The sequence below is a fragment of the Camelus dromedarius genome, chromosome 5 (assembly GCF_036321535.1).
Source record: "Camelus dromedarius isolate mCamDro1 chromosome 5, mCamDro1.pat, whole genome shotgun sequence".
Taxonomy (NCBI): domain Eukaryota; kingdom Metazoa; phylum Chordata; class Mammalia; order Artiodactyla; family Camelidae; genus Camelus; species Camelus dromedarius.
In genome coordinates this window covers 90,398,690-90,421,858 of record NC_087440.1, presented here as the reverse complement: position 1 = coordinate 90,421,858, position 23,169 = coordinate 90,398,690, and the positions used below count along the sequence as shown (strand labels likewise).

General features: G+C 53.6%; 1 long non-coding RNA gene across 7 annotated transcripts in view; it reads right to left on the bottom strand.

Moving 5' to 3' along the window:
- Positions 1-1,627: 1,627 nt before the first annotated feature.
- Positions 1,628-23,169, bottom strand: part of LOC105096044 (uncharacterized) — a 34,586-nt gene continuing 13,044 nt past the window's right edge. For 5 of the 7 annotated variants that reach the window (XR_010381086.1, XR_004137501.2, XR_004137503.2 and 2 more), the window contains 2 exons: positions 17,266-17,341; positions 5,535-16,942 (listed from right to left, as the gene is read on the bottom strand). This is a non-coding gene — a long non-coding RNA (uncharacterized LOC105096044). Of the gene's footprint in view, positions 1,999-3,344; positions 16,943-17,265; positions 17,342-23,169 lie in introns of those variants that run through there. The other 2 variants (XR_010381085.1, XR_010381087.1) reach the window with 2 other exon arrangements.

Below are 23,169 nucleotides of genomic sequence, written 5' to 3'. Positions count from 1 at the left end.
TGCTGCAGGCCAGGGGTGGAGAGCAGGGCCTCCCCTGCCATCTCCAGTCACAGTTAGACCTCCTCGCCCAGACAAGACCACAGCCTGAGGCTTTCTCCCCAGTCCTGCATGTCAGAGTTTCAGAAGAGGCTGAAGCTGGGGTCTCAGCTCTGGACCATCAAGGAAACCCTCATCATGGACATCTGAGCCTCACTGGAGGCTGGAGCTGCCGTCTCAGCTCTGGACCATCAAAGAGGTCAATCATCATGGACATCTGAGCTTCATCGGAGGCCAGAGCTGGGGTCTCGTTCTAGAACATCAAGGAACCACTCATCATGGACAACTGAGCCTCGCTGGAGGCTGGAGCTGCGGTCTCAGCTCTGGAACATCAAGGGGATCTTCATTCTGAATGCACAAGCTTCGACAGAGGCTGGGGCTCTGCCCACCACGTGTAGGCCTCTCCTGGACTCTCAGCTCCCACATGGCTGGCTGGGCGTAGACTCACTAGGGTGGGCACATTCTGAAGGCCATCTTCTCACCTCAGTGCTGCTTGGACCATCCCTCAGCACCATCCACGTCTCCATCTCCGTGAAGGGCTAGGGTCATGTCTCCTTGACTGAGACGTGGCCATGGTCCCTGTTTCCAAAGTAGATCTTTCTCTCTGCAAAGGGGCCATGCTCAGCCCACACAGTCATGGCTGGACTTGCCTGTAGTTCTCTTGAGGCACCTCCCTGCAGGGAGGGGAGGAGGGTAGGAGGAAGAGGAAGGAGGGAGAAGCAGGGAGAAGGAAGAGGAAGGAGAAAGAGGAAAGGACGAGGAGGAGGTGATGGCAGTGGCGGTGGTGGTGGTGGCTCTGGCTTTGGCATTGATGGTGGCAGCAGCAGCGGTGGTGGCAATGGTGGTGGTGGTGGTGGTCAACCTCTCCTCTCCCACTGGTTGTGTGTCCAGCTTGTCTGCTCCAGCAAAACCAGGTGTGCTGACCCCAGGATTCCTCGTGGACTTTGGTCTGAAGCTCCCTTGCCCTTGCCCGTTTAGCCCCAGCCACATGCTGCTGGCCAACAACCTGACCTTCCTGAGCTGAGTCTTGGGGTGCAAAACGGGGCACCCCTGCCAGCGGGGCAGGGGCTGCATCTCAGGCTCTACCTCTGTGGCCCCCTCCAGGCCCTGCTCAGTAGCCACCTCGTGGAATGAGATGGTCCTGCCAAGCTGGACCAGTTGGCCATCCACTCACCGTTAGTTTAAGCATGACAAGTGCTCTACCCAGCCCTTGAGGAGGGGGCGGAAGAGTCGCAGCCTGGGGGCAGCCCCTTGGGGCTCCAGGGACCAGCTCAGACTTCCTTCACCTCCTGTCTACATTCCTTCTGGAAAGAAACTTTGCATCCTAAAACCATTAGAAGAAGGGGGACCAGCCCGGGTTAGTCCATTCAAACATGCCTCAGTCTCAGAATCCCACCAGGTTAGCTTTGCCTCCGGGCATCCCATCACCCTTGAGTGCCCGATGGGCAGGGTACAGGTGGCTTCCTGGGATTGGAGCTGGCGGCTCCCCTGTCCCCCCCATCACATGGCCCGAGGTGAGGGGAAGCCCCAGCCAGACAGCCTCCCAACATCCACCCCTCCTCAGATTAGTAGCACATCCATCACTGTTTTTGTTAAGGCAAGAAACACATTTATTGAGAGCACACAGGGTGTGCCAAGCCGCCGGGGGGGGGGGGGCACTTTCAAACCGCGTCACACTTTCCTCACAACAGCCCTGTGAGGTAGGTGTCCGAGCCCATTTCACAGATGCGGGCAGCGAGCCTCGGCGCCCCCCCAGTCTCAGGGTTCATGAGGGGTGGGTGGGGGTCAAGCCCGCGTGTCTGACACTCAGATCATTGAAGTCCATCAGTCAGAGGGCGAGCGGCCACTCAAGGGGAGGCGGGGAGGACACGCCCCTCCTTGCAGCGGGCAGCCCGCGTCCAGAGTCTCTGGGTCCAGCCTGTCCCGTGGGAACGTGTGCAGGTGTCCCCGTGGCTGTGGAGGCTGAGAGAGACACAGGTGCAGATGAAGGCCGCCCGCTCCCGGGCCCCCTGGCCGACAAGCGTTCTCATGCAGACAGGAAGCGGGCAGAGGAGGGACGCCCGCTCTGCCCAGGAGGCGGGCACGTGCGAACCCGGAGCGCCCGAGGCCAGGGCCCTGGCCCCCGCAGCCGTGGGGGCGAGGGGAGCACCCAGCCTCCACTCCTGCCCCTCTACCTGGCGCCCTTCAGCTCTGGGGTCCAGTGTACCACCCCTCCCTGGTCTCCTCCTCCTGCAGAGACTTTCAGAAGCACCAGTAACTTCTGGTGGATCCCACCTCACTAACCAGAATCTAAGTCTTGGCCTTTCTAGAAACCACCCCAGCTCTCCTGTCCAACCTATTACCAATGAAACCTGGGCGTGTTCTAGCACATCCACTTCCTCCTCCTCTGGGGGGTCTCTCAAAATTCTCCCTGATCCTCCCACTTCAGCCTCAACCCCTCCCCCTAAACCTGTTAACTCTCTGTATTTAAAAGCAAACACTTCCTTCCCTCACTGCCTCCCCAGAGCTGGCCGGGTGCTTCCCTGACATCCCCCACGCTGCCCAGCAGTCACTTGGATGCCACAGTTCCAGAAAGCACAGAGCTTCTGGAATAAATGCCCTCAGGTTGCTGGGAGCCACGGCCAACTGGGAGGGCAAGGGGTGAGTGCACCCGTGTGCCAGGTAACAACACCTTTATTTTCACATAAACAATCTCACTGACCCCAACAATAACCACGCCAGGTAAGGTGACTATTTCCAGCTTACAGCCGAGCAACCTCACCCAGGCCACACGCACATAAAGGCACCTGGACAGCCTCAAACCCAGACCTTGATTCTCGGAGTCAGCCTGTGGGGCGCAGCCAGGCACACAGCTGCCATCCCAAGTGGACAGTCATTGTGTACCCATTCTACAGGTGGGAAAACTAAGACTTGGGGTGGTTCAAGGAACCCACCCAAGGCCATTACCCTGGCAGATGGTGATGCCAGGACCAGAACTCAAGCGGGCAGAGCCGCACCCCTCCAGAGTCCCCCCTCCTCCAGAATCCCACCCCTCAGCCTGTGCCCAGGCACTGGTCTTTGGTGGGGGCAAGAGCAGGAGCAAAGAATCAAGGTCTGGGGTTCCATCCTCCCTCACTGACTCGGTGACCATGGCTGCATCCCAGACTGGGCATGTGCCTTACAGGTCAGTGCGGATTGTCACCAACGGTGAGGACAAAGACATCCCCATCCCCAGGGCAAGGGCTCCTGAGACCTAAGGCCAGGATCCCCTCCCACTGGGGGTCCAAATGTCACATTATCAAAATCACTTGGACCACAACACATATGAGTACATTTTAGCCCAATAAAGTTTTATTCTCAATATAAGTATTTCCATAAATATTCAGAAGACAGCTGTTCCCATCAGGAGAGGCCCTCCGGTGACTGCCCTCTGGGCTGCGTCCCCGGGGCGTGCCCCCCACCACAGGCAGAGACCCTCAGGATTTGCCCTGAGAGTCTTTGCCAAGAAAGCATACCCTTTCCTCTTAAAGAAACGCATGCAGATTCACCACGTACATCAGCCAACAGTCAATTCTCATCCATTAGAAACCCTGCCTTGTCCGTCAGTGAGCATCTATCAGGCACCTACTAGCACAGGCACAGGCTGCAAAGGGTCAGGAAAGGGCTGCACAGGCCTCCGAGTAAGAGAGGGGGTGCAAGGGCAGCTTGACCACAGCCTCACTGAGCCTCTGCTTTCTACCTGCCCTCCAGAGGCAGGCACCCAGCCCTGCCCCCATCAAGAGGATGAGGTCCTGAAAACACCGGGCACCTGAGACAGTCCCTCATCCCTGGGTGGCACAGAGGCCGGTCTTTGAGGAGCCTCAGGTCCATCAGGGAGCAGACCGCTACACACAGACTCTCAGTCCCCCAGGAGGAGGGCCCTACCGACCTGTCTGTACCATGGGGGCCTCTCAGGAGCACCGAGGCAAGGTCCCCCCTGCTTCGGACAAGTTCTCAAGGACATGAGGTGACCATGTGCAGACACCAAGGGTGACCCTTCAAAGGCTCCCTCAGCAAAGCCCACAGGAGTGTGGCATCAGGGAACCTGGCATGGTGTGGAAGCCACGAATGCGAGGAGTGGCCAGTTTAGCTCTAAGATGGGCCGGGGCCCAACCCCTCAAGGCTGCGGAAGGCAGAGGTCCGGGAGGCTTCCACAGGGGGAGGGGTTGGATGGGAGGGGTCCAGAGTGGGTCCCCAACTCAGGCCCACCTGGATCGGAATTTGAGGATGTTACAGCAGAATCCTGCTGCCCCACACACCTAAGACAGAGGTCGCACAGAGCCCCCAGTCCAAAATGGCCCCTGCAGGGACGTCCCCTGGGACTCCTGCCAGAGCAGGGGAAGTATCTAATTCTGTCAAGTTTCTAGGTCCAACTCAGACCCCACTGAGCCCTAGAGGAGCTTGCCCCCCACAGGAGCACTGCCAGGCGCGCGGTGGGGCCAGGGGCATGCTGGGACACCTTCGGGCTGGCGGAGACCAGCCGTGGGCGCCGGGAAGCCTTGTTTGGTTGAGCTGAAACAGCACCGGCTTTTCATTTACTGCTGTTCAGCCCTGGCTCTGAGAGCTAGCTGTCCCTGATCCTCAACTTGCTCATCTATAAAATGGGCCCACACTGCAATCAAGCAGGGAGCTTACAGGGCACAGTGTTTAATATCCAGGCCCATGGAGGGGGCTGAGGACTAATTTCGTGAACTTACTGCCAAGGAAAGATGGAAGAGGGTGTGAGGAAATTACAAGCCAGGCCTTGCCCCTAAAGGGCAGAAGAAGGAGTTTTAGTCCCCAAAGATGTTACCCCCAAAACACCCTCACACTCTCTAAACTGCCCCTCACTCTTCCTCCCTTGAAAATACCTTCAGGGCATCTGCAGAAGCCCCCTAGGCAGACTGGCATCACAGGCACGGCAAACCCAAAGCCGTCACCTTCAGCCTGCACGTGAGCAGCAGCCCGGGAGGGGAGGGCGGCGGAAGGGAGGCTCCGAGGCAGGTAGAAAGCATCACTCATTAACCAAACCGCTATTCACCCCGGCCCCACACCGCTGAATGCCTGCAGGTCGCCCACCTCTGCCTTACACATCCCACTGACTGCTGGAAATACAATCTTAGTGTAAGGTCAAGGCTGACTTTTTATTCACTTAGATCCAGCAAAGCCTTCCCTGTTCCTTTCGACACAGCCCCCAGCACACGACCCTTGCCAGCGAGAGCCAGCATTTCATTAGCACTGTTACAGTTCACCCAGGCCTTGGCCCTCACAACAACCCCGTGAGGTAAGCTTTCTGGTGACCCGGGCACGGCTTAGAGAAAAGGAGACCACGGGTCAGAGAGGAGGAAATGACTTGCCCAACATGACCCAGTGAGTTAAGCGCCCCCCGGATTCTAATTTCTAACACAAAACACTGACTTGTTCCTCGGACAGCTAAAGTTCCATCGAGTGTCACACGAGACAAGAGTCCTGCTTTTCACACAACACACGTCATACAGAAGTCCGTAAGACAGAGCACACCGATTGTTAACAGGTTAATTGGGAGCAGAAATACAATCCCTTAGTAAAGTTATAAGCAACCGCCGCTTGCATTTGATTACAGTTTTGTTATTTGACCGCCACCCATCCACCCATTCAACAGAAGTGGAAGGCGACCCCTACCACTGGCCTGGGGCTGTGTTAGGCACCCTGGCTGCTGGCATTTGTGCCCAAATGTTGTTACCTGGGAGAGGGGACCTGAGGGAGAGGCCGTGTGGTGTCTTTGGCAGCTGGGGCCTAATGTTGGGGGGAGGACACTGCTGGGAGGGTCTCTCCTAGAGCAGGCGCTGCCCACAGGCCAGACACAGTGGTAGGAAGGGCACAGCCGGGGCCTCCCCGCCGCCTGCGGGGGCGAGTCTGAACGCGCACCCCAGGGGGCCGGGGCGTTGCCCAGAGGGGTCACCATTCCCCTCACACGAAGGTTCCTGTCCAAAGGACTCCCATCGAACCTGAGAATGCCATACAAACACAGCATCCTATCCCACAACAGCCCCCTGCGTGTTTGGCAAAGTGATTTCCCACCAATCTGCCCAAATCAGGCTACCCCTCCTGGCCTTTCATCCCAACCCAGCACACCCCCGGGGGCAAGCGCACGCCCTTTCAGAATCACAGTTCAAAATGCTGGTTACATTGGTCCTCACAACAGCCCTGCGAGGTGGGTGCCGTGGTTCCGCCCAGAAGACAGGCTCAAGCTGTCATCGTAAACCACACACGTTTGTCCAGCTCCAGGGTCCTGGCTTTGTCCACTACGCCCACTTCCCGGTGCAACAAACAAAATACAGAATTCTAAGTAGAGCCCCCAAGACCCACACCTCGTCCCAAGCAGGTAGCAGTGAGCCAAGAGCGGGTCCCACCTGGCCTGGGACCTGCGTGGATGCTGGGGGCTGCTTCCAGGGTTTACCAAGCGTGCTACGCCTCGGATGCCCTCTTGCACCAGTGGACTGTTCTGTGCAGACCCCACAGGGGTCATGATCCTTGCCCTCCAAATGAGCAATCACCTCCCCCATTTTCTCTAAATAGAGCCCAGAATTAACGAAATCTCAAAGGGACAGGAATGACTCTAAGATCCGCTTTGTACAAGATCAAGGTGTTCTAATGACTTGAAAGCCGGCTCGCAGCCAGAATCAGCCGCTCATCTCGGACCCTCCAGCTCTCCTCCTGCCACTTGAGGCTACGGACTATGATTTCTGAACACCCAGGAACACAGCTGTCTGATTACTGATCAACCAAGTTCTACGAGGAACAAAGTTGGAGACAGGCGATCAGACGCCACAGAGCTCAGATCCAGGAGGCAGAGCTGCATCAAGGGTCCCGCCTCATCACCGACACACAAACACGCTCAGATGTGGGAGCGCATCCTCGTGAGCCCACTCCAGTATAGCACCAGCCGATTTTTTAAAATGTTTGCTGACCGTGACTGAATGAATGAAGGAATGAGAGAATGAAGGGATGAGTTTCAACCACTGCCATCTGGTGGAGGAAGCTGAAGGGCTGAGGCCAAAGCTCATGGCAGGGACCATGCACCGGGCAGGGTGGCCTGGGGGGGACATCTCCACTCACGGGCCAGGTGGGGTGGGGTGGAGTGGGAGGGTACCGCTCTCGGACCCCGGCCCTGGATCTGTCGCGATGTGAGATGCAGGGGAGAGCGCCGTGGGAGGGAAGCCGTGTGGGTGACGGTGGCGGATGAGATCCAGCTGGGATGTGCTCAGAGCAGTGACCCCGGAGGAAGAAGCCACAAAATAAGGGCGTTCACGTCATAACCACAGCCCATGGCGCTACACAGCCCGCCTGAAAGGAGAAGGTTTGCTTTCAGGAAAGGGAAAGGCCAAAGCACCAGGTCAAGAAATGTAGGCCGAATGCATGGATGGATGGACGGATCGGATTCAGGGACCAGATTAACGTGGGGAATCGTCGCTGGCCTCCCAAGCTCCGATGCCGCGGGAAACGTGTGGGGAAGTCTGATGCACACAAACAGCGCTCGGTGCTATAGTAGAGGGTCGGGGGAGACGCAGCCCACGGCTGAGAGCAGAGGGCATTCTGGAGAGCGGGGGCGAGGCCTCTTTGGGTAACGTGCCCTCCCAGATGACATGATGACCTTTGAGCTCTGACCAGCATTGGGGTGGACCATGAGAGGAAACCCAAGGAGAACCTGGGGTCCATCCTGCTCCTTGGATTACGGAACTGAACTGTCTCAGTTGAAGTAAAAACAAAGGAGGATTCACTATCAGCCCTGCCCCAGCATGTCCCATTAATCAGTTACACCCCAAAGACCACCGTGGAGACCCAGGGCACATCTGCTCACCCATCACAGGACACTGGGAGGGGAAGGGTAACAGATGGCCTCAGCTGACCCCCTGAAGGGTGGGAGATGGTGGTCTGGGGGCCTGTCTTCCTCTCGGTGAAATAGGGGAGTGGGCGGGACAGGTGGGAAGTCCCCCAGCTAACTGTACAAGATGCTGGCAAAGTTGTCTGGACCTGGGAGGATCAAAGAGCTATTCCTGCCCCACGAGTTACAGAGGCGAGGTTAGAAATTATAAATCCTAAATGCACAGGCCTACCCAGGAGATGATGTGGCCTTCCCTGTGGCTGGGCTGCCCAATGCAAGAGGTCATCCCACCACCCATTTCCCAGGAAGAAGCAAATCTCAAAGTCAAACAGACATGAAGGGCCATCTAGGCCAACCTCACCCCCACTATTTGAGTCTCCTTAAAACTACCTTCATCGAGTATCTGCCTGGACTGCCCCTTGAATGCCTCCAGTGATGAAGGGCTCACTACATCCCAAGGGCACTCATCCCATCCTTGCCCAGTGTCATCACAAAGCCATGACCAGTGGACTTGGACAAACAGTTCACAGAAGATGAAGTGCAATTTTTTAAACAAATACATATGAAAATGTTCACCCTTCATTAGTAATCAAAGCAATGCAAGTAAAAATGACAGAAAAACACTTCTTAACAGAGATAAACTAGCAATACCTTAACAAAATGCTAGTATATTGCCAGACCTTGTAAAATGCTGTTAGCCTTCTGACATTAGTCAATATTCATACAAAATGCCTGGCCTTTCATTCAAGAAACTCAACCTTAGGAAATTCATGTGTTCATTCACCAATCTATTTATTCACTCATCCTCCCATCCTCTCCTCCATCAGCCAATCAACCACTGACCACCTACTCTCATCTTCATCCATCCTCCCATCCTCTCCTCCATCAGCCAATCAACCACCGACCCACTCACTCTCATTTTCATCCTCCCATCCTCTCCTTCATTAGCCAATCAACCACTGATCACCCACTCTCATCTTCAACCACCATCCCATCCTCTCCTCCAACAGCCAACCAACCATTGACCCATTCACCCACCCACTCTCATCTTCATCCATCCTCCCATCCTCTTCCAATCAATCAGCCACTCACTCATTCACATCTTCATTCACCCTTCCATCCACTCCTGTAACATTTAGCATCTACAACATGTCAGGCATTAGAGGTACAAAGATCAATTCAACAAGCTTCTTGCCCTTAAGGGGCTCACAGCCTAGCAGGAGAAACTGATATACCATGAAGCAATGATCATTTCTAGGGGTGGGAAAATAATTCACAAGAATAAAAAAAAAAGTGGGTGTGCTAAGCCATTAGCTGTGGCATAATTTGTAACATTAAAAAAAAAGATGAATTATGCATAGCAATAGTAACAATAGCAGGTTGATGTTGTGAATGATTGACAGGGCGGCTCAACGAGACACCAGGCAGCCAGCAAGGTGATAAAGTCTACGGAAGAAAGAAAAATGTTGACGACAGAATATTAAATGGAAAAGGCCGGATGTAAAAAAAAAGGGTATGTGGTGAAGAATGGCAATTAGGTTTGAAAAAAATGGATGCTCTTTAAAAAAAAATTAGATGTCCATTTTAAAAACATGTGCCCATAAACAAGCATCTGAAGGGGAGAAAAAAAAAGATGAGTGACGTGTGAGGATGATGGGTGACCTCCTGCTCTAGGTCATGAACCATCCACACCATTTACATTACGATCACAAGGTGGCCCTTGGCCCACCTGCCCCAGAGGCTCAGCCTCCATCCTCTGCTCTCTGGAAGGCCGGCCCGAAGCCAAGCTTCCTGAAGAGGGAGGAGAGAGTCGCACAGAACCCAGGGAGACGTGTAGCTCAGAGTCGCCAGGGGCAGGATTTGTGCAAGGGGTGCATGCGGAGGTCAACACCAACAGACAAAATCTGCCCTTTTTTAAGAAAAGAAAAAAATAAAAGAAGAAACACACACTTGAGATAGGCCCTGGTCAGAGAGGAGCACTGAGACCCCATCTTGGACCTCGTGGGTCGAGCACAGACAGAACCAGGACAGGGGAGGGTGTGGAAAGTCAACCCCTGGCTTCTGCAGCCTGTCCTGAAACTCAGCATCCCAGAACTAGAGGCCCTCAGAATACCAGATCCCAAGCTCTTAGACCCCTGACCCAATGCCCTCCTGCCCTCCGCATGCCTAAAAAGACAGAACTCATCTGATCCCAGCCCACTGGCCCATTCCACCCATGGGGACCCTCTGACAGCCTCATGGACTTGGAGAGGAGGCTCCTCCAAAGGTTTGCCCCTGTTCCTCCGTACTTCCTCTGTGCACATGGCTGGGACCCTCCCTTCCCCATCTGACACCCAATCTTTCCTAAGTCTTCTTGACCCTCAACTGACTTTTAAAACAAGCGCACACAAGGGTTCTTCAAAAAGACCCTCCCAGTTTCTTCGTGTCCCAAGCCCCTCCTGTCTCCACCCTGGTCCACACGATGACTCCTGGGCTGCTTGGGGGGCTCTTTGGGGACCTCATCTGAGCAGCTGTCCCCAGGGGTAATCAGTGTGTCCCTAGGCTTCAGGCTGGCCGAGGCAGAGCCTGGAGTTCCCAGATTCCAAAAGAGGAAGAGAGCAGAGCCCTGAAGCCCCAGCGCCACATGAGGCCCACAAGGCGCTGCTCACGTGGCCCAGACACGTGGCGCTGGAGGCCGGGAAGGGTGGCTCCTGACACATGAATTCCACGTCCTCCATCTTCTAAATGCCGTTTTCACCCATTCAGGGCCCGCGCTCAAAGCGTGGAAGCTGCCCCTGGTCCCCCATCCCCCACTCCCTCTGCACCTCCTGTCTGCAAACCCTATAGCTTGGATCCCTGCGCCCCGGCGTCCCTGCCCTCAGAGCGCGCCTGGACCAGAGCTGCAGCCCCGCCTCGAGCCTGTGGCCAGCCACGCCCTGTTCCCACCAGGGACCCAAAGTCACTCCTAGTGTAACTCCCCTGCAATGAACTCCCTACTCCCCGCCCACCAGGCGAAACATTAGCCCCACCTGCACCCGACTCCCCGAGGCCTCCGTGCTCCCAGCCACGAGTCCTGGGTCCAGCCAAGCTGGCTCCTCCTGCTCAGGGCACTTGCTAGGAATTCAATTTTTTTTTTTCTTTTAATGTCCCAAACAGGAATTGAGAAGTTTGAGAGGGACTTCGGTCCTCATTTTTGTAGACAAACACAGGCACACAACACACAAGTGCACAAATCCTGTCCAATACAGAGAAAGGAGACTGCACAGAACCAGGGGGTCCCTGGGGTCGGAAACGCCAGTACAAACAGCCCCCGAGAGAGCAGGTCACGGGGAGAGGGCACAAGTTCAACAACACACAGTGCCGACGCGCTTTCCGCAGAGATACAGAGTACATTGGAAACAGCCGAGAAGACAGCGAGGCCTTGAAACGGGCTCTGGGGATGCCAGGGCAGGGGGGCCGGGAGCCCGGGACCACTTCTGCAAACCCAACCCAGGCTGAGATGCACCTGCCCCGGGCCCCCTGAGTTGAGTAGGGAAGGCAGCCCACGCCATAGAAGACCCAGCTGCAAGGCTCCCGGGCAGTTTCAGAAAGTTGCAGGAACAAGGTTTCTTTTCTGGTGATGTGGCCCTGCCTGCCCTTCCCCTGCGCAGCCCCTGGGAGTGAGTGGCCCCGCCCCCTGGACGGCGCAGCGGGGCGGGGCCCACGCACCACCCAGGGCCTCCTGCTCCCTTACCCTCTGCTGCCCCCTGGCGGGAAGAGCCTCCCTCGCAGGTGACCCACGCCCATGGAAGGGCCCAGACACCCAACTGGCCCAACATCTCTTGTTCGTGCAACCTTCCTCAGGGCCCAGGGCCTGAGCCCTCCCTCCTCCCCAGGGCTATGGACAGGGCACTGCCAACCGTTAGGACAGCATTTGCCCCCATGATCAGTCCAAGCGGGGAGCCGATGCCATTCCAAGTTTACGGATGGGGAGATTGATAATGAGAGTAATGATGTGAAATGGCCCCCACAGCCAGGAGGTGACAGTGGCGCTCCAAGGCAAGGGTCTTCCTGAGGCAGCTCCTCCCCGCTGGGAAAGTGCATGAAACAAGCACACAACATGCGAAGAGCCACCCCGCCCTGGTACCCACTTCATTCAGCTGGCTGGAACCCAGAGACCCCAAACAGGAAAGTTCCTCCACCCTCTCCCTTCTATTTCTCCTTCCTCCCTTCCTTCCCCTCCCTCTTCCTTCCAGTCGCTCATCCATTTCTTCCGCCATTCATTCATTCATTCAGATTTGATGCCTTTATTCACAGGCTTCGGTGGCACCATTCTAAATTAATGACAGCCCTTCATTCGTGGAGATCTCCATTCACCAGCCCCATTCAGTCATATGTTACATTTATTCCTTATTTCTTCCTTTTTATTCTCTTTCTCTCATTCTTCCTTATGTTCCCTCATTCTTATAAACTCAGGTGCACAGAAGGATGAGTCAGGACCCCACATGCGACATCCTGTCCCTGGTCCACGCAGCTCCACCTCTCGTTCATTCATTCACTCACGCACACATTGGCCTTTCTGTTCTTGCTTATTAGGAGTTTGGGTTTTTTGTTTTTTGGGGTTTTTTTTACTTATTATTCGTCCCCTGGGAAATAATTTTATTCGTTAAAACTCCATGGGCAAAATAACCATCATTGGCACACGTATTTATTTGCGTTTTCAATCTTTCTTCCGGGCATTTGGTCACCTTTTACATTTTGGTGTTTATTCTTTTATTCATGGACCTCAAGTGCCTATATTTGATTATATAAAGATAATAAAAGACTGGAAGATGCAGTCTTGTCTTTGGGCCGGATATTTCCTCTTTTTCATCTATTCCTGGAAAGGAGTGATGTATTATTCACCTACTTAAGGAGTATGGATGTAAATTAATTCTAATCCCTGTTTAGACAACCTCTCTCAACTAAGCATTGATCACTTGGGTTGTTTGTTTATCATCTTTCCTCTGCTCCCTTTTTTCCCCGTTCTCTCCACTTTCCCTTGCCCTAGAAGCAGGGGCTGGATGAGCTCATCAATCACAAGGATTAGTGCTGACCTCATCCCTGATCCTCAGAGCTCGCTAGTGCAGACACACCCACGGCATGAGTGTGCTTTCATTGGCTCCCCGCCCCACCCCCACCCCACGCCCTTTCTCTTCCACTTAGTCTCACGCTGCCTCTCCTCATCTCTTTCTTTGACTCTGACACTTCTCTTCCTTGCATCTTGCCTCTCTGAGGAACCTCAGGTGCCAGGAGTGAGATGAGTGACAATCCCATGGGCCACGAGCTCCTGGCCGCGCCAGGCATTTCCATTTCTAATTCAGTCGTTCCTGGGTCCGTTCATTCTTTCTGTCACTCTTTTATTTCGGTATTTATTCTTTTATTAATGGACCTCAGGTGCACAGAACTGGATTAACCACAATCTGTGGTTCCCGAGCCTCCTCAGCCCCTGTCCACGTGGGGCCCCTTCTGTTCGTTAATTCCTTGTACTGCTGGTTTGCTTCAGGATTTATTTAACTACCTCCGCAGCCCAGTTTTGAACCAGTCATAATTCCTGGCTCATGGCACCTCCTCATTTTTTTTGGTTCTAGCACGGTCCTCTCGCTCATAGATTTATGTATGTATTTATTTATTCATTCAATATGTTTTTATTGCTAATATCCATCTTGTCATAATTTTCGATGTCCCCGCCTTCCTCGCTCTTTTTTGCATTCTTTTCATCTCAGGAGCCTCAGGTGCAGACGTGAATTAATTAAAATCATCTTTGTCATTCATTCGTTCACACAACCATCCCCCTATTTACCCCATTTTTTTCCTTCGAGGTTTGTGTTTTCTTACTGATGAACCTCAGCTTTTACTATTTATTATATTTAATGAATAATATGTGTTTATTATCTTGAAGTTCTTATCCAGGAAGTGTCAATTCCTCCACGTGTCTATTTTAATTTCTTTTCCCACATCTTTCTTTCTCCCAGTCTTTCCTGCAATTTTTCAAACTCCTTTTCTTGCCTTCTCGTGGAATGCATGCATTTATTCCTTTAGGCTTTTATTTATCGTATTGTTTTTATTATTTATAAACTTCAGGACCAGATTTGAATTAATGTGGATGCTCTGTGCTAAACCCGTCCCCTCTCATAGACTTCATTGTCCGACCTACCTATTTATTATCTTCTTTTATTATCTTTTTACTCTTTTATTTTTATTTTTCCCCCATCTTAACTGTTTTTTTTTTTTTTCTTCCCTACCAGTCTTTGAATTTTTTTTTTTTCTTTACTGCCTTTCTTCCTCTTGGAGATCAGGCTTGGATGAACTCCAACCCTTCTGCAACCGCCACCTCCCTGGTCACTGCAAAGCTTTTTTCTCATTCATTCCTTCATTCATGCATTCATGCATTCATTCAGGCTGACTCTTTTCAGTCATTATTTTTACAATTCTAGATGGCAGGTGCACCTAATTGGATACGTGATCATCTATAGTCAGTAGGTCCTGACCTCCCTGGCCCCACCGAGGTCTTCCCTTAACGTGTTTCAGTTCTGAGCTGCCTCCTGGTTGGGTGGGCAGTGGCCCATCTCAGAAGCCCAGATGTGAATTCATCAGTGAACTTGCTTCAGGCCCCCTCTCATTCTTATTCCCAAAACAGCTCTCTCTTCTAAATGTATTTACCTGTCTGTTTGTTAACATATCACCTTTGTCCTCTTCTAATTTTTAATTTCTAATTGAATTTTTATTTTTTCATTTCTGCCCCATCTTCATTGTTTCTCTCTCCCTCTTCCTTTCTTGACTTCTCGTGTGCTTCGGAGCCCGGTGGGCACGGACAGCTGAGTCGGCGTGCCACCTGCAAACACTGCCCCCGCCTCCCCGGCACCTGCAGCTCCACGTCTCTGTCACGAACGCCTTCCTCCCTGCATTCACCCTTCCACACCATTCTCCCTTCCCGTTTTCTTCCCTTTTATGAGGTATTTACTCCTCCATCAATGGGAGTGATTACTCAGACCTGGACCCATTCTGACCCACAGCTTGTGCAGGTCCTTATTACCATTCCTCTCGTCACCCCTCCAGGACCTCCCCATTCATGCGTGGCCACTATCACCTCCTCACTCTTTCTTTCCCTCTTTCGTTGCAGCTTTCCATATCTCCTCCTTTCTCACTTTGTTCTCTTGTCTTCTTTCATTCCCCTGGCGCTTCGGTGCCCAGATGGGATTAATTACAAGCCTCCAACACGCTCATCAGGAATGCCTGAGGCCGCGCTCCTCCCCCCTCACTCCCTCCCATCTTTGTTTCTTCATTGCTTTTTCTTTTTTCTCTTTTGGTTTCTTTTTTCCTTCACCTTTGTTTCTTTAGATACTCCTTTACTTGTTTATTTAAAGACTTGCTATTTTTTGATAGAACTGCGGCTTTTAGAATCAGACTAACCAGAACCCTTGATACATGACAATTTATGACCCCTGCTCCCAGCACTGCCTTCTCTTTGATGTTGATCTATTCACCCATTAATGTAGTTCTGAACTTAACTGATGCCTTTACTTCCATATTTATTGATTTTTTTATTTAGATATTTTATTGTATTGTCTTTGTTTTTTTTTCATCCTTTCATGGAACAGACCTCAGTTCCCAGGACGAGATGACTCAAAACCCCTCCTGCCATGCTCCCACCTGAGTCCAGGTATGTCCATTACTCACTCATATTTCTTTTCAATTAAAGTTTTTTTAATTTTTTATTTTTTTGGCTTTCATTTTGGTATCTATTTATTTATGTGTGCCCAGAGTTCGACAACTTTCGGTTACAGTTAACTCTCATCTTTGGTCCCCTGGGTCCTCCTTTTTCATTCTACTCTTCTTTGAACTTCCTCTGTTGTTTCGTTTTCTCTGCTGGGAGCATGTATTTGGATCCATCCTAATGCCTGACTTCGAATAGCTGGACATGGTCCTCCTCACATAGCCTCTCATCCCGATTTTAAAAATCCTCTTTCTCCCTTTCATTTATCATTTTGCGTCATTCCACTTTCCTTCTCCCTTTCAATCGTCTGTTTCCTCCTGCCTCTCACATCTTTTTGCTTTGATGGGGCTCCGAACCTCACCCTCACCCTTGGATGCATTTTCACTTCTTATTCATTCTTCCTTTCATCTAGAGTTTATTCTTGTATGGACAAACTTTAGGTGCTATACATTTGAATTACTGAGTCAATGTTTTATTAGCTTTTGTAGTGGTCTCCTCTGCCTCCAACGGGATCTCGTTCGGGGCCCACTCTCTCCCTGGCTCACCTACTTTGCCTCTTATTTGGTTACGCATCCCTTCCTGTTTTCATGCATTCATTCATCCACTCACTTATTTGGGCCAGGTAACAGATGCCAGGGAAATGCCCTCCCAACCAGAAAAAGAGAACATTCCCAGTACTTGTGACCATCCAGCTGCCTCCCACCAAGTGAACCCCCAAGGTGCGCACAACCCACAGTCCTTAACGCATACGCATGGCAGACGCAGGCACAGGCACGGTACGTGTTAGTGCAGCCAGCACACACCCCCCCACCACCACCCAGGACTCACACCTAAATGGATGGGGCGGGGACAGATCTACCGTGAGGGCCAGATTCCCCAGGCTCCCCCTGGCGGGGCAGGCGCTTCCCCTGGACCCCTGTGAATGGCCATCCCCATAAGAGACCTGTTTCAAGACCCGAGAGCACACAGAGACACACACGGTGCACACAGTCTCCCCGGTGGGAAACGATGGACACAGAGTTCATCTTAAAATAGACGGCTTTGTCTGCAGCAATATAAAAATATTTTGGCCTTTCAAGGCAAATACAAAAGGAACAACCCCATTACCACTGCCGAGTGTCCCAGTCCCAAACAATAAAGAACTTGAAGAGGTTTAGCCGGAAACTTTGAAGACAGAAAATCTGTCCATTCTGTTTTCCAGACATTTCAAGGGGGTAAGCGAAGGTCACTGGCGCTCGAAGCCCGTTTGAGAGGCTGGTCCCTCGGCCCGCGTTCTTCTCCTTGGCCCTTTGAAGGGCCCCCCAGCTAGGCCACTTCCATCCTAGTCTGCCCTGCGGCACAAGAGCCAAAGGGAGACTCAGTAATGAAAGGGCCATTCATTTAGAGGAGTGAAAGAGAAGAATTTCTTTGGGGGTCCGGCACTTGAAGCCGCCTATAGAATTCTTTTGCCGCAGAGGAGACACAAGGAGGCTGAGGGTCCTGCCTCGGAGCACAGCCCCCCAGGGCGGCACTCACTGGGCCCGCTGGGCACCCATCTCCCTGTGAGCGGACCACTGACCAGTGCTGACCAGTCCCTCCCACAAGGCCGCTCTGGGTGGCACCCACCGCCCTTGGTGACCCACACAGATGCGCTCCCTACCCTCCAGCAACTTACGATTTTCGAGCTGGAGGCTGCTAGGGTCGCGTGTCTGAGGTCCCTTCCCATGGAGGATTCCAGGTGCTGTCTTCAGCTGGAATAAGAAAACATGGGGTCACTGAAATAGAATCTCACCCAACGGATGCAGAGACGCCCCAACTTCTAGCAAGCATGGGGCTGGTGACACCACCAAGCAGGTGTCTTTCCATTACATTCACTCGCTCACGGTCTCCCCTGCCAAGCTCCGCAGTCCAGCCTCAGTGGCACGCGGAGGGATGGGGCAGGTGTGGCGGCAGGGAACGTGGCCCCAACCCAAGAGCCCTTGGGTTGTTGGTGCTACCGCTGATGCTAAGTGCCACTGTATGGACCCCAAAGGTTTAGAGCATCTGCATGAACGACAGCTGAGCTGGGCACACCCAAAGGCTGGGGAGAAGGTTCCCTGGAAGGGCATTCCACCAGGAACGCAGGCCACTGTGGGGGCACAACCAAGCCATGTGAGCACGTGCTCAGGGTGGGGGTCCGCTGGGCAGCGGGCCCTGGATGAGACTAGAGAAGTGGACCGTGGACCACACTAGGGTTGTGGGGTCTTTAACGGGCAATGCGTCCTAAAACCCTGGGATGTGGAAGACCACACTGCCTGGACAGACATCTTCACTTTAAAAATTCCACAAACACTTTCATCAGCACCACAGAAAAGCCGTGACCAGGCACACCAAGCCTTTGATGTCAAGCATCTGCCTTAAAGTTAAACAAACAAACAAAAAGAGGTGAATAATGACAAACATGGCATCGTACGTCTGTCAAAACCCAGACTGTAGGGCGCAGGGCGGCCTCTCACAGCGTGGACGACAGACTCCAGCTCGTGGCTCCAGGTTGGCGCATCAGTTGTAACAACTCTGCCACATTCGTGCCAGGTGTTAACAACCGTGGAAATGGGGGTGGGGGTGGGGAGGGGAATTCTCTCTGCTTGCCACTTTTTCTGTAAATCTAAAACTTCTCAGGAAAGAAAGACTCTATTCATTACCAAAAACTGTTTTAGTGAGTTGATTTGAATACATGTTCCGAAGACGCTAGTGGAGGCAAGGAGGTGAGGCCGCAGGTGGCCAGTGGTGGCTGAGGTCTGATCGGCCCTGAGAGGTGGTAGGGCAGAGCCAGAGATTGGGGTGACATGACACGGGGCCCCCTGGCCTCCAAGGAACTGTCAAGGAACCCGGAGGAAGGGTTCCCACTGCCCTGTCTGACTGAAGCCATTTGGGCCCCCCAACCCCACTGTCATTGCCCCTCACTCCCAGTCATTCACTCCCTGGGGTGCCCAAGACCTGGCTAGGACGTAGGGGGCACACACCTTGCTTCCAACCCTCCTAAGGAGTCCTTCCCTGGCCTCGAGCTTCCCAAACACTGTTTTCCCCTGACTGGTTCATCTTATCACCAAGAAACAATGAGTCTTCAAAAAAATAACTGTCCATTCATTATTATATAGAAAATAGATAAACAAGGACCTCCTGCAGAGCACAGGGAACTAGACTCAACTGTTTGCAATGATTTGCATTGAGAAAGAATCTGAAAAGAAATATGTATCTGCATGTGTATGTATAACAGAACCGCTTTGCTGTCCACCTGAAACTAACACTGTAAGTCAACTACACGTCAATAAAAAATACAGTTTTTTTAGAAAGTAAGTGTTAATTAAGCAGTCATCAGCTCATGGGTGACCAAAGGTAGACTCTGGTTATCTGAGGGTTCTCTGGGTCCCTGGTGTGTGCTGGATGCCACCCAGACAGTCTCCAGTCCCCCGGGAGCCTGGGAGCACTTGTTGGGGGGGACCCCAGCAGCACCTGTGGGAAGGGGGCCCTTCTCATCATCACCTTGGTCCTAAGGTGACCGCAGGCCTCCAGACAGACCCTGCACACACAGCAAGACCACAGGCACTACCACTTCCCATGGGACCAAGAGCCGGGAAAGTGCTTTGGTGTGTCGTGCTGGCTTGGTTCTCTTCGGTGTCGTTAACAGGACCGGGGAGATCAGAAGCAGCTCGGGGCATCTGGGTTTTTTCCTGTTTCTGCCCCAGGGGACCCTCTGAACTCTCAGAGTTCCTGATTGTCCTTAATTAACTTCCGTGCAGGCCCCAGGCTGCTCTGTGAAGATGCAGCCCCGGAAAAGTCGTGCCCTGACTTCCAGGCCACATGTACCAGCCCTGGCTTGGCAGTGACGTACAAGTGCCACGGTGCCAGGCTGGAATCGTAACAGACAGAGAAGCTGCAGGGATGAGTCACTGTCTAGAACCAAAGGAAAGCACAGGGCGTCCTGATAGAGCCCAGGGAATAATCTCCTTGAGCGATTGATCAGAGAACCTCAGAAACTCGTGGACTGAGCGCACGCTCCACATACGAAGCATCAGTAGACACACCGAAAACATCCTCCGAGGCTTCACCAGGTTAGAACATCCTAGCCCTGCCTCTCAAGATTTTCAAAGTTCCTCTTTCCTAGAGGCAGACAGGATCTAATCGATCTGGCATGTCTTTGCTACAAATAACTGGTGGAGGTTAAGAGCAGGGAAAGATGTAACAGGCTGATTTTTAACAAAACGGTAATTCCCAGAAATAGAGCCTGGAGTTCATACAAACAGTCGTCAGCCTCAGATCTCAGGCTTCCTACCTGTTGAGTGAAGACCACCCTCTCAACTTCCCCCGACAAATGCAAGCTCTTAGCAGAGCAAATTTCCTGTACCTTTGTGAAGGCCGGGGACCAAGACATTACGGGCCCATTTATGAAAATGGGAGAGGTAATTGGGACATCTTTTGAAACCATGGTCCTGTCTCTGGCCGGCCCCCCATCAGCCCTCTAATTTCAGTCTGGCGGGCTGTGGGGATGTTTACATGTGCCTCTTCCTGGAATCTCACTCTTTGCTTCAGGAGTGGGCAATTAGAGAGAATTAAGGCCTATTTGGCGTATGTTTACCGTTAATGGCTAGAGTGGCAGAGGCAGCCTTGGGAAAGGCAGTCGGCTGGTCTAATTGAAGCTGGCAATTTTTCGATTCCTCATTTTAGCTCGCAGGTATTGTAGCAACCAAGGGCACGAAACAAAGGCCGTGGCCCAGCACAGTCATCACTGGGGGCAGGCCTGACCCAGCTCTGCGAGCTCTTTATTACCACACACGGCCGCACAAAAAGATAGCTAGAGATGTTTGCACAACTGAGTCCGAGACGGGCAGCCAGTGCTGCCCGGTGACTGATCGCTTTTCCGGAACTTGCCACCCTGGTGGCTTTTTCAGGAAGTTCTCAGCTGAGTGAGCCAGGGCGCCAACAGAGGTGTGGATGAGGGTCTCATGACAAAAGGCACAGGGCGAGCCACGGCGGATGCTGCCGCCAGCCACACCCGCCTGGGACTGCAGCCACAGGGCCAGGCTCATTATGCAGCCCAGAAAGGTGTTCCAGGCCTGGCCAGCCGCCCACCTGTTTGGAAGAATGTTCCATAAAATGCAATCCCTGCACCACAGCACGTGGGCGGCCCCTTGGAGCTGCTCTGAGGCCAGAGCTCTATCCTATCTGTGTTCTCAGAAAGCTGACCATAGGGACTGGCTCAAGACTGCTGCCCCACTGCACAGCCACCAGCAGCAGGCTTCACGTCCAGGGCCTGCCACCCCAGGCGAGGGGCCGGCTCCCTCGGGTCTCTGGTTTCCTAAAGTAGAGGGCATTGGAAAGCAGTAAAACAGTGATCTCCAGCTCTCCAACTCTAAAGACCCACCAAACAAACCATCCTCAAATGACCAGAGGCAGCTGGGAGGAACCCAGAGCCACAGGGCTCTCAGGTGACGTGATCCTGCACTCCCCCATTTCATAGATGGGAAAACCGAGGCCCAGAGGCTGGAGACAGGGGCCAAGGTCACACCCCTAGTGGGAGCTGAGCAGAGGCTGGAACCAGGTGTCCGGAAATCTGCTCCAGAGCTGCTGCCTTATCCTGTGCCCAGAGCACCTACCTTATCCTGTGCCCAGAGCACCGGATTCAACTCTGTCCTACGACTGACGAGGCCCGAGTGGCAGAGAGGATGCCCTGCTCCCAAGAAGGCCAGTGGAGCCCCAACCTGGGCACTGGAGGACATCCAAACTCTCCTCTGGTGAAACGGCCTTGCCTTTCTAGCACGGACACCCCATGCTTCTTCAGCCACACAGAGTGGAGAGCCCTGACGGACTGCGGCCTCATTTTACAGATGGGGAGACTGAGGCTCATAAGCCAGCAGTAGCAAAGGGACTGGCCAGGACGGGGTCCTGAGAGTCTCCATGGCAGGGACTGGGCCCCTGGTTCCTCCAGAGCGAGGTTAGCCTCAGGGCAGCCTGGGGCAGAGGTGGTGCAAACCGTTTTCCCTCCAATGCCAAGGGTCCCCTTGCTCAGGGCTGTGGGCCCTGCTGACTGGAAGCCCCTTCACCCTTTCTAACTGCAAACACCAGCCCCAAGGAGCTCTGAGCCCCCCGTCCCCCAGTTTCTTCTCCTGGTAGGAATGACTCTATCCCCCCCAACAGGACAGCCCAGAGAAGGGGCTGGGAGGGCGGGAGGAGCAGCTCAGCCACGGGCCCGGAGGGGCCGGCACAGCCATGCAGTCAGCCCTCGGCCCCTGCCTGTCCTCCCTCCCCAGCTTTCCGTCCTGGAGTTCTGTCTGCTTGGCCCCATTCTGTCTCTCTGGCTGCCTCTCGGGCACCAGGCCCGGTTTGATCAAATCCTGGTTTCCAGGCACAAGCTCCTCCGAGTCCTCCTCCTGAGAAACTTGCAAAAAGCAAGCCCTAGAACAGGGAGGCACGGGCATGTGCAGGGTCGCACCGACGGGGCAGCCGGGTAGACGCACATTGTGCGGCCTCTTGTCTGCGCCTCGGAGCTCCCGACACGCTCACAAGGGCGAGGGGCCCGCGTCAGCCCCCAGAGGGAACACACACACGCTCTGTTTCAGGGGAAGGTAATTGAGGTTTCCTTCTTTTCATGGGAAGAAAGGGCACCTTCTATTGAGAGCACGCATTCACAGAACCTGGGAAACGCGGCCCTCTCAATTATCCCCAGGTGGCTGTTCCCCGCGGGGGGCTCCCCCGCATTCCTTTCTGCCTGGGCCTTTGTTTCCATCTGAACCGCCCTGGGAGCTCCCAGGCTAAGAGTCTTCTCCATAAGCCCCCGCCAAAGACCCTATTCACTGCGCAGAGAGAAGCCAGGCAAGAGGTGGCGGGGAGCCCACCCCCCCACATAACTCCCAGGAAGGAGGACTTAAGAACTCTCCGTCTGGATTTTTTTTTAAGCCCAAAGAAATTGGAGAGCAATTAAGAGAGTCATGACTACACCCTCCACCACCCTCCTCTCCCTTAATTAATTCCTCTCTCACACAACACCCCCTCCCCACGTCCGGGCCTACCCCAGCCAAGCAAGCCTGCACCTGCTCTGTGCCCTGGTCCCTCATGACCACAGAGGCCCCAGGAGCAAAGGGGGCCCAGCAAATACAGATCTGTCCGGAGACCCCCTCACTGTTTGTTCCCTAAAGTGTGGCTAGTGATCCGTTTTCCACAGTGAAGACTGGGATTAGAGACCTAGTGTCTATAATTGGGAAGACACTAGAAATTCCGGGACGTATGGGCACCTCTCTGGCACCAGGCAGCTGCCTGGGCGCAGGTGAGGGGTCCCCCCACCTCTGCCGGATCCCGCTGAACCCGGGGCCCCTCCCGCTGGCACTGCTGTACGTGCTGCGGCAGGTGGACGAGGCCTGGGGGGCGCTCGCGGGGGCAGGCCCCCTCCCAGGGGGTTCCCAAGGGCACCCTCGTTCCCTCCTCTCCCGGCTCTGGAACACTGACTCATTCCAGGCCAAGGAGGGGGGCCCACATCAGCATCACCCCTTCCTTCCATCCCCTGCAAAGGGCCCCGCTTCCTAAAGCCACACTCAGGAAGCCGGGA